Raw genomic sequence first — 17,309 nt, 5'->3', positions numbered from 1 at the left:
CGCGCGCCGCCTCCTCTGCCCGGCGCCGCCCCCACCTCGACTCCGGCCGCCTCCTCCTCCGCCATCTGCCTCCTACTCCGGCCGCCGTCGCCGTCAACTCCGGTGACCTCGAAGCTCGCGGCCGGATCCGATCCGATCTGCTAGGGTTGACTTCTCCCCTCCCGTTTTTCATCTAAGTCCTTATTCTGTGATTATTTTATTGCATCTTCATCGCATCACATCTTCGCATTCGTAGCTCCGTTTCGTGCGTGTAATATGTCGAATTGTTTGTCTCGAAGGGTACATCATTTCATTCCATTGCATACTTTACATTTGAGGTCATCTTTATGACCGAAACGCTGTTGGAAGAGGGCTTCATAATGTTAGTTTCAGAATCTTATCAGCACGAGCTCTTTTGTCATTTTTGCCATGATTGATGTGTGCAACCTATGAGGGTGATGTCTAAATGTGTTTTGAACTAGGCTATGTCTTCTTTACAGAGGTTCTTACCATGTATTTTTGTGATAAATGTGGTGACTAGCACAAGCATGCAAACTAGGCTTCGTGATAATGCTGATTTTAGTTCCTGTTCTGCTGTAATTTTGATGCCATGTAAACATGTTGCTACAGAGAAATCCATGCATAATTTGAGATACTTCAGTAAGGGTGTTTTGAAAACATGGTTATGCTCTATCCATCCATGGTCCTGGTTGCAATTATGGAGTAGTCTAGCATGTCATTTTCGTGCTCTACTTTTACTTCAAAATGTTTCCTCGCAGATTGTTTACATGTTATTCAATTTGGCCGAGGTTGTTGTAGTTGGTTCGGATATGCTATGATGTTGTTTCTTGCCATGTATAGCTTCTATGACATGTCTTATTGATGGATGTATGCTTGGTTTATCATGTAATGATCTGTAGTGAGTGCATCGAGCTCGTGAAGGTGCCTTCATAATTATTTCAATGCCATGCTTTGTTTGCTGAAATCTGTTAACGAAACTTGCTATGTTTACGTGGGTGCCATCATATTTTCTGATCCTTTTTGGCTTATGGTCAGTAAGGGACTTTTGATATATGCTTTGAGTAGATTCATGCCATGCCTTAGTTTGCTATTATAAGTTCCTGTAGCATGTTGATAACTTGCTCTGAACATTGCTTCGTGCTGCTGTTTATGCCATGTCCAACCTGATATTTTTTTGCACTTTCTCCATGCTTGTTTGAACCTGTTATGGTGTGAATTAGCCATAGCTCAGTGTTCCTCTTTTGTAAAGCATCTCCTGTAGATCATTGCCATATGTTTTGTTTTTATGTTGGGGTGCTGTAGCATAGTTTCTTGTTGCATGCTAAGTAGCATCGTGCTGTTAATCGCAGCTTTATGCCATTCTTGTCTTGCTTGCCATTTGCAAACCGTGCATCCGAATCCGGTGATCTTTATATCGATTTCAACCGAAATCATCTCATCTTTCCAGCGGCATACTTGGTTTGCCAAGTTGATGCCTTGTTCATCCTTTTTCCTCCCGAAGCACGCATATGCATTGCATACCACATCTCGCATATCATGACATGTATTGCATCATGTTGCTTGTGCATTGCACCGTGATTTATTGTGGTTCTTGCTTTGGGTAGAGCCGGGAGATGAGTATGTGCACGAGGAACCTGTTGATTACGCTAACGAGGATCCAGCCTTCGACAACTCTGAGAACCTTGCAGGCAAGATGATCATACCTTCGAAATCATTACTATCTTTGCTTGCTAGTACTCGCTCTTTTGCTATGTTAACCCTACCTGCCTTTGTTCACCATGCCTACCTATTGCCATGTTAAACCTCTAACCATCCTGTCCTAGCAAACCCTTTGTCTGGCTATGTCACCGCTTTCGCTCAGCCCCCCTTATAGCATTGTTAGCTGCAGGTGAAGATGAAGTTTGTTCCTGGTCGGAACACGGATATTTTGGGATATCACAATATCTCCTGTTTAAATTAATGCACCTTATATACTTGGTAAAGGGTGGAAGGCTCGGCCTTATGCCTGGTGACTTGTTCCACTCTTGCCGCCTGTCGTGGTTCTAAGCCTGACAGTAGAGTGGGGGGTAGGTATGGAGAGGCAAGGTCCTAGCTATGGAGATGTTGTAAGCACAAAGGATGTACGAGTTCAGGCCCTTCTCGGAAGAAGTAACAGCCCTACGTCTCGGAGCCCGGAGGCGGTCGAGTGGATTATGAATGTATGGATTACAAGGTGCCGAACCCTTCTGCCTGTGGAGGGGGGTGGCTTATATAGAGTGCGCCAGGACCCCAGCCAGCCCACGTAGGAGAGGGTTTAAGGTGAGTTAAGTCTGGGGCGTTACTGGTAACGCCCCACATAAAGTGCCTTTACTATCATAAAGTCTACTTAATTACAGGCCGTTGCGGTGCAGAGTGCCTCTTGACCTCCTGGTGGTCGAGTGAGTCTTCGTGGTCGAGTCCTTCAGGCCAGTCGAGTGAATCCTCGTTGGTCGACTGGAAGGCGACCTCTTCTAGGGATGTCCTAGGGTAAGTTACTTGGAACAGGTCCATGACCCTACCCTAGGTACATAATCCCATCATTAGCCCCCGAATGGATTGAGGCTTCGAGTGAAGAAGGAGTTGATGTCGTTTCCGATTAACCTTTGCGCTCTAGTTGTGCGCTGTTCTGGATCAAAGAATCTCTTCGTTGACAGGGAGCAATTTGTCTTCGGTCGACTCGATCCATTCTATTTTTGCGTCGAGTGATCTTTCGAGCTTCGACGATCTCCGAGCGACGGATCGCCGGAAACACCGCGTCTGACAGACTGATTTGTTGCTCGCGGATTCCGCGGGGTGCGAAATTTGGGGGCGCGCGCGAAGCGGGGCAGACCGCGGCGTTCGGATGGGACGGGGCATAGACGCCTCGATCTCCGCGCCGCCTTTTTCGCCACGTATCCAGTCCTCGTAACTGCTCCCAGATATGATTAGATCGACCGGGCCCACATGTCAGCCACTCGGAAGGGACCTTATAAATGTGCCCGGCGAGGATTTCTGTGCTGCGCCTCAGCATTCTCCCTCTCTCCCTCTGCTTCCTTCCTCCCTGCTCAGCGTGCTCGCTCTCGCCCCCGCACCACTTCCCTTCGTGCATCTCACCGGCGACCATGGCCAAGGAGAAGGCGGCGGCGCTGGAGCGTGCCAAGAAGGCGTCGGCATCGGAGAAGGCGAAGGGGAGATCCACCAGCCGCAGAGGGTCCTCGTCCAGATCCCGCCTGCCGAAAGGCTGGGTCCAAGGAGACTGGATCCAGTCGACCATCACGGAGAAGGACCTCCTCGACATGGCCAACGAGGGCTTGATCCCTCACGGAGCTGCGAGGTTGCCGGGGAAGGAGTGGCAGCCACAGCCAGAAGAGGGTGAGTGTGTGCTTCTGGCCACTCATGTTGATCGTGGGTTTTCCTTGCCGCCAAGCATTTTCTTCCGTGGCTTCTTGAATTTCTTTGGAGCGCAGCTCCACCACTTTACCCCAAACTCCATTGCCTATCTTGCTGCGTTCGTGTCCATGTGTGAGGGTTTCTTGGGCTGTCGACCGCACTTGGGTTTGTTCAAACATATCTTCACGTGTCGCTCTCAGACCGTGAAGAAGGCGAGCCCAGGTGATGAGAAGACCCGAGTCGTCCAAATGTGTGGGGGCTTGGGGATTCAGGTGAGGAATAATAGCACCTTCCCGCCCATGTCCTTTCCCGAGTCCGTCAGAGGCTGGCAGTCGACTTGGTTCTACTGTCAGGTCCAGTCGACGCCAGGGCAGTCGAGTGGACTCCCTCCGTTTACCATGGACCGAGTGAACAAGCCCTCCCCTCTGAAGCTGATTCCGGAGGAGAAAGCCGACGTGAAGATGTTGATGGAGCGCGTGGTGCAGTTGGTTCGGGAGGGGGTGACGGGCATGGATCTTCTGGAGGTCTTCCTCAGGCGTCGCATCCAACCCCTTCAATTCCGGAGCCACTGCATGTGGTTGTACTGTGGGCCCGAAGACGAGACTAGGGTCCATCCAGAAGAAGTCGACGATGCCACTCTGGAAAGATGGATGGTAGCCGTTACCGGAAACAGGGACAACCCGCGCGGAGCCAGAAGGATTCGTCCACTCGACCACAACAGCGACCCAAACAAGGTACACTTGCTCTGCTTTCCATTGTGTCCTTGTCGTATTCATTTCTGCTAATCCTGCCGACCGGTCGACTGATCCTTGTTTGGGCATCTGCTAGGCCTTCACTGAGTTGTACTCGATGCCCAATGGGGCACAAGCTTCGACTGAGGAAGGCGAGGCGAGCGGGGGCGAGGCGAGTGGGGGCGAGAGCCAGGAAGAGGAGGAATGGGACTCGGATGCTGCAGGGGATGATGACGACGATGATGATGATGAAGGTGATGAAGATGACATCGAGGACGAGGAAGAAGAGGAGGAGGAGGTCGTTCCACCGCGCTCAGAAAGGCGGTCGAAGCTTGTCCACGACCCTTCGACCGAACGTGGTAAGGGGGTTGCGACCGCCACTCAGTCGACCAAGCGTCCTCGGACCACCTCTCCGGCGCCGACTGAAAAGGCGCTGAAGCAGCCCAGGGCGGCCTCATCGAAGCCGACCAAGCTCCTGCCGAAGATGAAGGTGTCCATCCCCACCATATCAGGGTAATTGTGTTGCTCATATTTTCTTATTCTGTGCGAACTTTATCTTTGGTCGACGCTGAGGTTAGTCGACTGATCCTTTGGAGTTGCAGTGCTGCTACTTCTGAGACCTCGGCCCGGGCCGATGACCACGAGATGGAGGATGCAGCAACTTCGAATCCAGGTACTGTGTTCTTAATACCATTCTTAGTCGACTGACTCGCGATCTCTGATCCTGATCCTTCTCCGCAGCTCCACCCAACACTGTTATCGATCTTCCTGATGATGATGAGGATGAAGAGCCGCTGAAGCACAGGAGGAGTCGGAAAGCGTCCGCCAGTAAGGTGCCTCAGGATGTGCCGGCGCCTGAAATTCTGACTGTGGAGGAAGAGAACACCACTCGAGACACGGTGACCTTCGCGAATCCACTGACGAGTGCTCAGCAGCCTTCCCTCTTCATGACGCACCACGTCCCGGAGGACCAAGCTGGCGCAGCGAAGGAGGCGATACGCCAGGCGGGACTCATGATGGAGCAGCTGAAGACCATCCGGGACGCGAGCCAGGCAGCTTATGACGCCAGTTCTGCCCTCCAAAGCAATGTCCAGGTCAGTCGACTGCTGTTTGTTCTGTTGGATATGCTACCAAAAACTTTTCTTTTCCGGAATTTATATTAGTCACCCACTGGGTGTGTCGAATAAACTCCGTGTTAGCGGGGGCACGCTGAGTGCACCCGCTGGGTGTAGTCCCCAAGGCTAAGGTCGACTGCTGGCAGTCGGCCTTAGGCTTTATGATGTCAATCTTTCTCTCAGTCGACTGGTCGACTGGATTTCACAAACCGGTGGGGGCACGCTAAGTGCACCCACTGGGTGTAGTCCCCAAGGCTAAGGTCGACTGCTGGCAGTCGGCCTTAGGCTTTATAATGTAAATCTTTCTGTCAGTCGACTGGTCGACTGGATTTCACAAACCGGTGGGGGCACGCTGAGTGCACCCACTGGGTGTAGTCCCCGAGACTGTGGTCGACTGCTTGCAGTTGATCACAGTCTTAGAGAATGCATCTCGCACCTTTTTTTTTTTGAGGTCGACTGGTCGACTTTGTCTTCAACAGGATTAGTGGGGGCACGCTGAGTGCACCCACTGGGTGTAGTCCCCGAGACTACGGTCGAATGTTTGTATTCGGCTGTAGTCTTAGAAACGTGTGCTTTTCCCTTTTCACTCGGAAGTGAATTATTTTTGACATTTAGTCGATTGGTTCTTCGCAGAACTCTTGTGATCTTGTGGCTCGCTACTCAGAGCTGGAACAGAAGCATACTCAAGTCGAGCTGAGCTTGAAGCTGGTTCAAGAGAAGCTGACAAAGGCAAAGGAGGAGACCGAAGGTATGTTTGGTGAGACCCTGACGACTGCTTTTCCCCTTGCTTGTTTCAGCATCTGATCTTGCTGTGGCTTGCAGGTAAGGTAAGGGAGGCCCAGCAGAAGAAAGACCTTGAGCTAGCTGAGAAGATCAAGCTTGCTGACGAGAAGTTAGCTTCAGTCACCAAGCTCGAACAAGACAATACCAATCTGAAAACTGCTCTTGGGATTGCCAACAAGGAGGTCAGTCGACTGAGAACTGACAAAGCTGCCTTGACCGACCAAGTCAGCAAATTGACTGAGAAGAAAACTGAACTGGAGGCCTTCCTGAGTGGCCTTGCCAAGAAGCTGTTTCTTATGCTTGAAGGTAAACCTCCATGTTTGGCAAATATTTCCAATTGTGGCTTTTTCCATTTGACTATCCCCTTGACTTAGTGATCACTCTTGCAGAATTTTGTCAAAACTTCGAAGAGGAAACCAGCCGACTGGAGCCAAATCTTGACCCCGTCAATTCTCCGGTGAACGACGAAGTTGCCATGGATGTTTTCCGACTGGAGTCTCGTGTTGCAGCTGTCGTGGACTATCTCGCAAGGCTGAAGGTCGCCACATCTCGCATCGACTCGACGCTCTGGCCTGAGGAGACACTTCAGAATGACCTTGAGTCGCTGATGGCCCGCTTGAACACGATCCCTGGTCGAGTGCAGGAGTGGAAGAAGTCCTCGGCTCGGTGTGGTGCAGATGTCGCTCTGTGTCTGGCCCGAGTCCACTGCAAAGATGCACGAGAGGAGAAGCTGGCGGCCCTTCGGGTGGCCAATACCAAGAAGCACGACTTCAGGTCCTTTATGGAGACTTTCCTTGCAGCTGCCACTCGGATTGCCGACGGAATTGACCTTGATGAATTTGTTGCACCTTCCAGCCCTCCACAGGAGGGGTAAAAAGCTTCTTCCGGCTCGACTCTTTAAATTTGCCTCGGTATGCCGAGTGGAATTGTAACCGACAAACTTTAACAGGCTTGACGCCTGAGCACTTTCGGTTCCTTTAGATATCGATTCGAACTTGAATTTGGCGCTTGAATATGATTGCCTTCGGCTCAAAATGTCTTTTGCAGGTTCAAAGCAAGGTGCCTGTGCTTAGGCGAGCGTTTGGACTGCAGCTAAGCCTCCGAGTGAGAGGGTCGCTCTTCACTCAGTAGGATTTTTGTAACTTAGGCGAGCGCAGGGCTGCAGCTAAGCTCCCGAGTGAGAGGGTTGCTCTCCACTCGGTAAGAATTTTATAACTTAGGCGAGCACGAGGCTGCAGCTAAGCCTCCGAGTGGAAGGCTGGCTTACCACTCGGTAGGATTTTCACAACTTAGGCGAGTGCTTGGACTGCAGCTAAGCCCCCGAGTGAGAGGGTTGCTCTTCACTCGGTAGGATTTTTATAACTTAGGCGAGCGCGAGGTCGCGGCTAAGCCTCCGAGTGGAAGGCTGGCTTACCACTCGGTAGGATTTTGATAAACTTAGGCGAGTCCTTGGACTGCAGCTAAGCCTCCGAGTGAGAGGATCGCTCTTCACTCGGTAGGATTTTTATAACTTAGGCGAGCGCGAGGTCGCAGCTAAGCCTCCGAGTGAGAGGATCGCTCTTCACTCGGTAGGATTTTCACAACTTAGGCGAGTGCTTGGACTGCGGCTAAGCCCCCGAGTGGAAGGCTGGCTTACCACTCGGTAGGATTTTGATAAACTTAGGCGAGTCCTTGGACTGCAGCTAAGCCTCCGAGTGGAAGGCTGGCTTACCACTCGGTAGGATTTTGATAAACTTAGGCGAGTCCTTGGACTGCAGCTAAGCCTCCGAGTGAGAGGATCGCTCTTCACTCGGTAGGATTTTCACAACTTAGGCGAGTGCTTGGACTGCAGCTAAGCCCCCGAGTGGAAGGCTGGCTTACCACTCGGTAGGATTTTGATAAACTTAGGCGAGTCCTTGGACTGCAGCTAAGCCTCCGAGTGAGAGGATCGCTCTTCACTCGGTAGGATTTTCACAACTTAGGCGAGTGCTTGGACTGCAGCTAAGCCCCCGAGTGGAAGGCTGGCTTACCACTCGGTAGGATTTTGATAAACTTAGGCGAGTGCTTGGACTGCAGCTAAGCCCCCGAGTGGAAGGCTGGCTTACCACTCGGTAGGATTTTGATAAACTTAGGCGAGTCCTTGGACTGCAGCTAAGCCTCCGAGTGAGAGGATCGCTCTTCACTCGGTAGGATTTTGATAAACTTAGGCGAAACGGATTCGCAGCTAAGCCTCCGAGTGGGAGTCTGGCTCACCACTCGGTAGGATTTTTACAAACTTAGGCGAAACGGATTCGCGGCTAAGTCACCCACTGAGGGGGAGTTTTTATGTGGACAAAAATAAAAAGTGATGACACTATTATTTCCAAACCCATGAACTACAGAAGTACTTTATTGCAACTCATCCGAGTGATAAAACTTAAGTGTAAAATGGGCGGAGTAGCTCCGCGTTCCAAGCTCGGGGCTCGTCGATATTATGCTCGACGTTGTAAAGACGGTACGCCCCGTTGTGGAGAACCTTGGTGACGATGAAGGGACCTTCCCAAGAAGGAGCAAGCTTGTGTGGTTTGTACTGATCCACTCGGAGAACCAAATCCCCTTCCTGGAAGGCTCGACCTCTCACATTTCGGGCGTGGAAACGGCGCAGATCTTGTTGGTAGATGGTCGACCGGATCAGAGCCATCTCCCTTTCTTCCTCTAAAAGGTCGACTGCGTCCTGCCGCGCTTGTTCAGCTTCTGCTTCGTTGTAGATTTCGACTCGAGGAGCATTGTGGAGAAGATCACTCGGCAAGACTGCTTCGGCTCCATAGACCAAGAAGAATGGAGTTCTTCCGGTCGACCGATTGGGCGTGGTCCGCAGTCCCCAGAGTACAGATGGAAGTTCGTCGACCCAAGCTCCAGCCGCGTGTTTGAGATCACGCATCAGTCGAGGCTTCAGTCCCTTGAGAATCAGTCCATTAGCTCGCTCTGCTTGCCCATTCGACTGCGGATGGGCGACTGATGCGTAGTCGACCCGTGTGCCCTGGGAGTTGCAGAAGGTTCTGAATTCCTCTGAGTCAAAGTTCGACCCATTATCCGTAATGATGCTGTGCGGGACTCCATATCTGAATATTAGTTCCCTGATGAAGCTAACAGCAGTACCGGTGTCGAGGCTCTTGATTGGTTTAGCCTCGATCCACTTGGTGAACTTGTCGACTGCCACCAGTACATGCGTGAAGCCACTTCGTCCTGTTCTCAAAGGGCCGACCATGTCCAGCCCCCAAACTGCAAAAGGCCAGACGAGTGGGATGGTCTTCAAAGCTGACGCAGGTTTGTGCGACATATTCGAGTAGAACTGACATCCCTCGCACTTATCCACTATCTCCTTTGCCATCTCATTCGCCTTGGGCCAGTAAAACCCGGCTCGGTATGCTTTGGCCACGATGGTCCGGGAGGACGCATGATGACCACAGGTCGCCGAGTGAATATCATTGAGGATGAGTCGACCTTCTTCTGGTGTTATGCACTTCTGACCGACTCCAGTCGTGCTCTCTCTGTATAATTGTCCTTTGATGACGGTGAAGGCCTTAGATCGACGGACGATCCGTCGAGCCTCTTCCTCATCCTCCGGAAGCTCTTTCCTCAAGATATATGCGACATACGGAATCGTCCAGTCGGGAATGACTACCAAAACCTCCATGATCAAGTCGACCACCGCTGGGACTTCAACTTCAGTCGGATCTGTGGCATTCTTGGGCTGCGGAGTTTCTTCGGTGAAAGGATCTTCTTTGACTGACGGAGTGTGTATATGCTCCAAGAACACACCACTCGGAATGGCTTCTCTCTTGGAACCTATCTTTGCTAGATCATCAGCTGCTTGATTTTTCAGTCGGGGTATATGATGGAGCTCCAACCCCTCGAACTTTTTCTCCAGCTTCCTCACTGCACTGCAGTATCCAGTCATGGCTGGGCTTCTCACGTCCAACTCTTTCATCACCTGATTGACCACTAAATCCGAGTCGCCATAGACCATTAGGCGACGGACGCCGAGTGAAATGGCCATGCGCAACCCATATAGGAGGGCCTCATATTCTGCCTCATTGTTGGAGGAATCAAAGTGAATCTGGAGCACATATCTGAGCTTATCTCCTCTGGGGGAAACCAGGACAACCCCAGCACCGGAACCATTCAACATCTTAGAACCATCGAAAAACATGGTCCAATGCTCCGAGTGAACTTCAGTCGGCTGCTGCTGTTCGATCCACTCGGCGAGGAAATCTGCTATTGCCTGGGACTTAATGGCTTTCTTTGCCTCAAACTTGATATCAAGGGGAAGAAGTTCAATCGCCCATTTGGCCACTCGACCAGTTGCATCTCTGTTGTGCAAAATCTCTGATAGTGGAGCGTCGCTGACGACTGTGATTGAATGGTCAGAGAAATAATGAGCAACCTTCTTTGTGGTCATGTATATTCCATACACAAGCTTCTGATAATGAGGGTATCTCTGCTTGGATGGAGTCAAGACTTCAGACAAATAATACACTGGGCGTTGAACTTTGAGAGCTTTTCCTTCTTCTTCCCGCTCGACCGTTAGCACAGTACTGACGACTTGTCCTGTGGCTGCGATGTAGAGCAACAGAGGCTCTTTGCTGATTGGAGCAGCAAGCACCGGCTGGGTGGAGAGCAGAGCTTTTAGCTCGGCAAACGCTGCATCAGCTTCTGGAGTCCACTCGAACTTGTCAGCCTTCTTCATCAGTCGGTAAAGAGGCAATGCCTTTTCACCGAGTCGTGAGATGAATCGACTTAATGCGGCCAAGCATCCAGTAAGCTTCTGGACATCGTGCACTCGCACAGGGCGTTTCATTCGGAGAATAGTGCCAATCTTTTCTGGGTTGGCGTCGATTCCCCGTTCGGAAACGAGAAAACCGAGTAACTTGCCACCAGGAACTCCAAATGTGCACTTTGATGGATTGAGCTTGATATCATACCTTCTGAGGTTGGCAAATGTTTCGGCGAGGTCAGCGAGCAGGTCGGAACCTTTTCGAGACTTGACAACAATATCATCCATATAAGCTTCCACATTCCGACTGATTTGAGTGAGTAGACACTTCTGGATCATTCGCATAAATGTGGCTCCGGCATTCTTGAGGCCGAATGGCATGGTGATATAGCAGAAGCACCCGAATGGAGTGATGAAAGCTGTTTTTACTTCATCGGGCCCATACAGACGGATCTGGTGGTACCCGGAGTAAGCATCTAAAAAAGACAACCTCTCGCATCCCGCGGTCGAGTCAACAATTTGATCTATGCGAGGGAGAGGAAAGTGATCTTTCGGGCAGGCCCGGTTGATGTGCTTGAAATCAATGCACATTCGGAGCGACTTGTCCTTCTTAGGAACCATGACGACATTAGCGAGCCACTCGGAGTGGAATATCTCTCGGATAAATCCTGCCGCCAACAGTCGAGCCACTTCTTCACCGATGGCCTTTCTCTTCTGGACGACGGACCGCCGAAGATGTTCTTTGACTAGCTTTGCAGACGAGTCGACTCTTAGGCGATGCTCAGCCAGTCCCCTGGGAACACCTGGCATGTCAGCGGGCTTCCATGCAAAAATGTCCCAGTTCTCACGGAGGAACTGGATGAGCGCTTCTTCCTATTTTGGGTCGAGTGTTGTGGAGATGCGGGTCGGAGCTGCTTCGGGGTCGGTCGGGTGAATGTGAACAGGCTTCATCTCACCGGACGACTGGAATGCAGATTCTGTGGCGGGCTTCTTGGATCGCAGCAAGTCACTTGGATCTGCGTTTTGCTTGTATTCTTCGAACTCGACCGCTGTCACTTGGGAATCGGCAATTTTGGAGCCCTTCTGAAAGCACTCCTCTGCCTTTTTCCTATCACCGGTGACAGTGATCACACCTTTGGGACCGGGCATCTTCAATTTGAGGTACACGTAACATGGTCGAGCCATGAACCGTGCATAGGCTGGTCTCCCCAAAATGGCATGATATGCACTTTGAAAATCCACGACCTCAAACGTCAACTTTTCTTTGCGAAAATGCTTTGAATCGCCAAACACTACGTCCAAAGCTATCTGGCCGAGTGACTCGGCCTTCTTCCCTGGTATAACTCCATGGAAGCTCATGTTACTAGTGCTCAGTCGGGACATCGGAATGCCCATACCTTTCAACGTGTCTGCATATAACAGATTCAGCCCACTTCCACCGTCCATCAGCACCTTTGTCAGTCGAGTGCCTTCGACAACTGGATCGACCACCAAAGCTTGCCTCCCAGGGGTGGCAATATGAGTCGGGTGATCAGATTGGTCGAATGTGATGGGTGTTTGAGACCACTTCAGATAATTTGCCTTTGCTGGGGCAACCATGTTAACCTCTCGGTTAATCACTTTCAGTCGACTTCTGCTTTCCACATCTGCGAAGATCATCAGAGTGGAGTTGATATGCGGATATCCTTCCTCACTGTCCTCTTTGTCTTCGGCCTTGTCCGGCTCCTTCTCCTTGTCCTTAGACTGTTTTCCCTGAAACTGCTGAATCAGGAGTCGACATTGGCGAGTGGTGTGCTTTGGGTAAATGATATTCCCCTCTTCATCTTTCTTCGTGTGAATATGACACGGCATATCCATCACGTCGTTCCCTTCTTTATCCTTTACCTTCTTGGGGTTCCAGGATCCTTTTGGTTTCCCCTTAAACTTTCCTTGAGTCACGGTCAGAGCCTCTCCAGGAGCTACCGGTTCAGCCTTCCGCTTCTGTTTCCGACTGGTGTTTCCTTTTTCCGACTGACTCGGCTTGTGCTTGCCGCTTCGGAGTCGGTCTTCTTCTTCGCCGTTGGCGTACTTGGTAGCAATCTCCATCATCCGACTCAAGGTCATGTCACCGGTTCGACCAAATTTCAAACTCAGTTCTCTGTTCTTGACACCATCTTTGAAGGCGCATACTGCCTGATGGTCAGAGACATTTTCCACAGTGTGGTGCAAAGTGATCCACCTCTGAATATACTCTCTGAGAGTCTCATTGGTTTTCTGCACGCAGACTTGCAACTCTGTCAATCCCGCTGGTCGCTTGCAAGTCCCTTCGAACGTTCTGACGAACACTCGGGACAGATCTTCCCAAGTGTAAATGCTGCTAGGAGGCAATTGAGTCAACCATGCCCTGGCAGAACCTTCCAACATGAGGGGCAAATGCTTCATGGCCACCTCGTCTTTCCCACCACCGATCTGAACTGCCACTCGGTAGTCTTCAAGCCAAGTTTCAGGCTTAGACTCACCAGTGAACTTGCTGACTCCTGTTGCCAACCTGAAATTGGGGGGGATAACTGCGGCTCTGATAGCTCTGCTGAAACATTCAGGACCAGAAACATGAACTCGACTGCTCGTGGGCACATATCTGTCGAGTGCGCCTCGATGGGCTCTGTTTCGGTCGACCAACCCTTGCACGATAATGGATCGCGCGTCAAAGCCTGGCTCTCTGGGGTCAACTGGAACCCTACGCCCTGTACTGTACTGACGCCTATCATCTGGCTGCCGAGGAGCGTAAGACCCACCCCTCGGAGGGGAATAGGGCACTCGACGCCTATCATCTCGGTCGAGTCTGTCGCCATATTGATCTCGCCGATTCTCACGCCCTTCGCGCCGCGGAGGCGATCTGGGGCTGTGAGCCGACTGAACCGTATTCACAGTGACAGATCGACTGTGAATTCTGTTGCACGACTGAGACACGGCTGAATTCTGATCTCCTGCTGCCCGGAGCAGATCCCTGATCTGCAGCAAACCTCTGCCAGCCTCTGACTGCGAAGGCTGAATGGACTCTGCTATACGGGTCGCAGCTGCTAAATTCTGAATTGGGGTTCGATATACCTGAGTCGGCGGGAAGAGTTGACGTCGACTGGTGTCGGGAACTCGTTGCCGCGCGCGCTCGTCGAGTGCTCGCTGAAGGTTCTCCAGTCGAGTGCGCTCGGCCAAATTGGCCAGACGCGCCTCCTCCAAGGCACGAGCCTCGGGGGTTTCTCCTGCGATGGGAATACGCAGGGGATCCTCGTTCCTGCGGCGAAGCTCTTCTCTTTGCAGAGAGTCGAGTGGCTCGGGCTGGTACTCTTCGTAGCCTCGAGCAGGGTCGCCGCCGTCGCCTGCTCCACCACCGCGGGCGAAGCCAGGAGGGCTGTGGGGCTCGTCGACCATCAAGATTTCCGCCGCTGGATCACTGCTTCCGCACTCGGATGCAGTCTCTCCGGAGCCAGTCGACTGATCGAACAAGCCGTAGAGAGATTCGTTGGGCTCGATTGCCGCAACTTGTGTAGTGGTCGACTGGCGAGCCACCGCGTGACTCACCCATCGCTGAAGCCTCGACCGGCCTGAGCGCTTGCGCTGGCGGGAGACCGGGAGGGTGGAAGACGGAGGAGCCGACCGATACTGGGTCGATGGTTGCCGCAGCAGAACGCCGCGGATACATGCAGGAAAATGCGTCGCACCGCGGACGGGGAGCGCATCTACGTCGAGTGGAGCCTCCTGGAGCCATGCGGAGTCGTCGGCGATGAAGGTGAGAGTGCCGAGACGGATCTCTTGACCCTCGATCAAAACTCCAGCAGACACCATGATGAAAATACTCGGAAGAATTGCAACTTCTCCACAAAATCGCTAAAACACCTGCCCCAAGGTGGGCGCCAACTGTCGTGGTTCTAAGCCTGACAGTAGAGTGGGGGGTAGGTATGGAGAGGCAAGGTCCTAGCTATGGAGAGGTTGTAAGCACAAAGGATGTACGAGTTCAGGCCCTTCTCGGAAGAAGTAACAGCCCTACGTCTCGGAGCCCGGAGGCGGTCGAGTGGATTATGAATGTATGGATTACAAGGTGCCGAACCCTTCTGCCTGTGGAGGGGGGTGGCTTATATAGAGTGCGCCAGGACCCCAGCCAGCCCACGTAGGAGAGGGTTTAAGGTGAGTTAAGTCTGGGGCGTTACTGGTAACGCCCCACATAAAGTGCCTTTACTATCATAAAGTCTACTTAATTACAGGCCGTTGCGGTGCAGAGTGCCTCTTGACCTCCTGGTGGTCGAGTGAGTCTTCGTGGTCGAGTCCTTCAGGCCAGTCGAGTGAATCCTCGTTGGTCGACTGGAAGGCGACCTCTTCTAGGGATGTCCTAGGGTAAGTTACTTGGAACAGGTCCATGACCCTACCCTAGGTACATAACCCCATCACCGCCTTAGTTTCCGTCAGACCAGTGTTATGTTCGTTGATTTTTGCGTTCCTTACACGGTTGGGTGATTTATGGGACCCCCTTAACAGTTCGCTTTGAATAAAACTCCTCCAGCAAGGCCCAAACTTGGTTTTACCATTTGCCACCTAAGCCCTTTTCCCTTGGGTTTTCGCGAGCCCAAGGGTCATCTTTATTTACCCCCCCGGGCCAGTGCTCCTTCGAGTGTTGGTCCAACCTGAGCGATGTCCGGCGTCCCCTGGGCAACTAGGGTCTATACCAACCCGACGTCTTGCTCATCCGTTGTGCCCTGAGAACGAGATATGCGCAGCTCCTATCGGGATTTGTCGGTGCATCGGGTGGCTTTGCTGGTCTTGTTTTACCATTGTCGAAATGTTTTGTGAACCGGGATTCCGAGACTGATCGGGTCTTCCCGGGAGAAGGTCTATTCCTTCGTTGACCGTGAGAGCTTGTGATGGGCTAAGTTGGGACACCCCTGCAGGGTATATAATCTTTTGAAAGCCGTGCCCGCGGTTATGAGGCAGATGGGAATTTGTTAATGTCCGGTTGTAGATAACTTGACACTTGACTTCATTAAAATGCATCAACCGAGTGTGTAGCCGTGATGGTCTCTTCTCGGCGGAGTCCGGGAAGTGAACACGGTCTGTGTTATGCTTGACGTAAGTAGTTTCAGGATCACTTCTTGATCGCTTCTAGCTTCTCGACCGACGCGTTGCTTCTCTTCTCGCTCTCACTTGCGTATGTTAGCCACCACATTTGCTTAGTGCTTGCTGCAGCTCCACCATATTACCCTTGTCCTACCTATGAGCTTAAATAGTCTTGATCTCGCGGGTGTGAGATTGCTGAGTCCCCGTGGCTCACAGATTCTACCAAAACAGATGCAGGTGCCGAGGATACTGGCGCAGATGGTGCAACTGAGCTGAAGTGGGAATTTGATGAGGCCCTTGGTCGTTACTATGTATCATTTCCAGATGATCAGTAGAGGAGCCCAGTCGGGACGATCGGGGATCTAGCATTTGGGGTTGTCTTCTTTTCATTTGAACTTGACCGTAGCCGGTCTATGAGTGTATTTGAATGATGTATGATCTTAAGTTATGTATTGTGTGAAGTGGCGATTGTAAGCCAACTCTCTTTATCCCATTCTTGTTCATTACATGGGATTGTGTGAAGATGACCCTTCTTGCGACAAAACCACCATGCGGTTATGCCTCTAAGTCGTGCTCCGACACGTGGGAGATATAGCCGCATCGTGGGTGTTACAATAGCGCTGGCTAGCTCTGCTGCAATAACGCTGATTAGCCCTCCGTGTAGCTACAGAACAACATCACAAATTTTAATATAGGAAATATTTATATGGGAGTGCAGTACACTTGACAGGGTTCAATTCTTTTCTTTAGACCAAATCCAAAAGTCGCCTAGATTAATTCCTACGAAAATGACAAAAGTCTATGTTCAGTTAACAGAAAATACTGAAAATAGAGTTATTGTGGTAGCTACTTTAGAGCAGAAAATAAACAGGATGCAGGGATCTAAACGAGAGGCAATTGATACCATCTTGTAGATCACAAAAAATTGATGAAGATTGGTATAAGACACTAACACATAGGATGGATAGAACACTAGCTATAACCTTTGCAAAACAAGTAATTGATGTTTAAAACTGAGGACTTAGACAATTTTCAGAGATTCCAGAAAATGTTCAAAAACTTCGGTAAATCGTAGGAATTCATCCGTAGCTCGGATGGAAAAACTTTATACATGAAAGTTGCTCAAAACGACGAGACGAATCCAAATATGCAGCCCGTTTGTCAGCCACGCGTCCCTAGCATAGCGAACCTACAACATTTCACGTCTGGTTCATCTGTCCGAAAATGCGAGACACCAGGGATACTTTCCTGGATGTTTCCCCGCTTCGCCGGTACGACCTACTAACGCGTTAGGGCACACCTAGCACCGCTCATTGTCATGGCATGCATTGACATGCTTATGTTTGCATTATATTTATTGTTTCTTCCCCCCTCTTTTCTCTGGTAGACTACGAGACCGACGCCGCTGCTATCCAGTATGACTATGGTGTTGACGTCCCCTCCTTGCCAGAGCAACCAGGAAAGCCCCCCCCC

This window comes from Triticum dicoccoides, chromosome 1B (genome assembly GCF_002162155.2).
Source record: "Triticum dicoccoides isolate Atlit2015 ecotype Zavitan chromosome 1B, WEW_v2.0, whole genome shotgun sequence".
Classification (NCBI taxonomy): Eukaryota; Viridiplantae; Streptophyta; class Magnoliopsida; order Poales; family Poaceae; genus Triticum; species Triticum dicoccoides.
Note: the sequence above shows the minus strand (reverse complement) of the source record.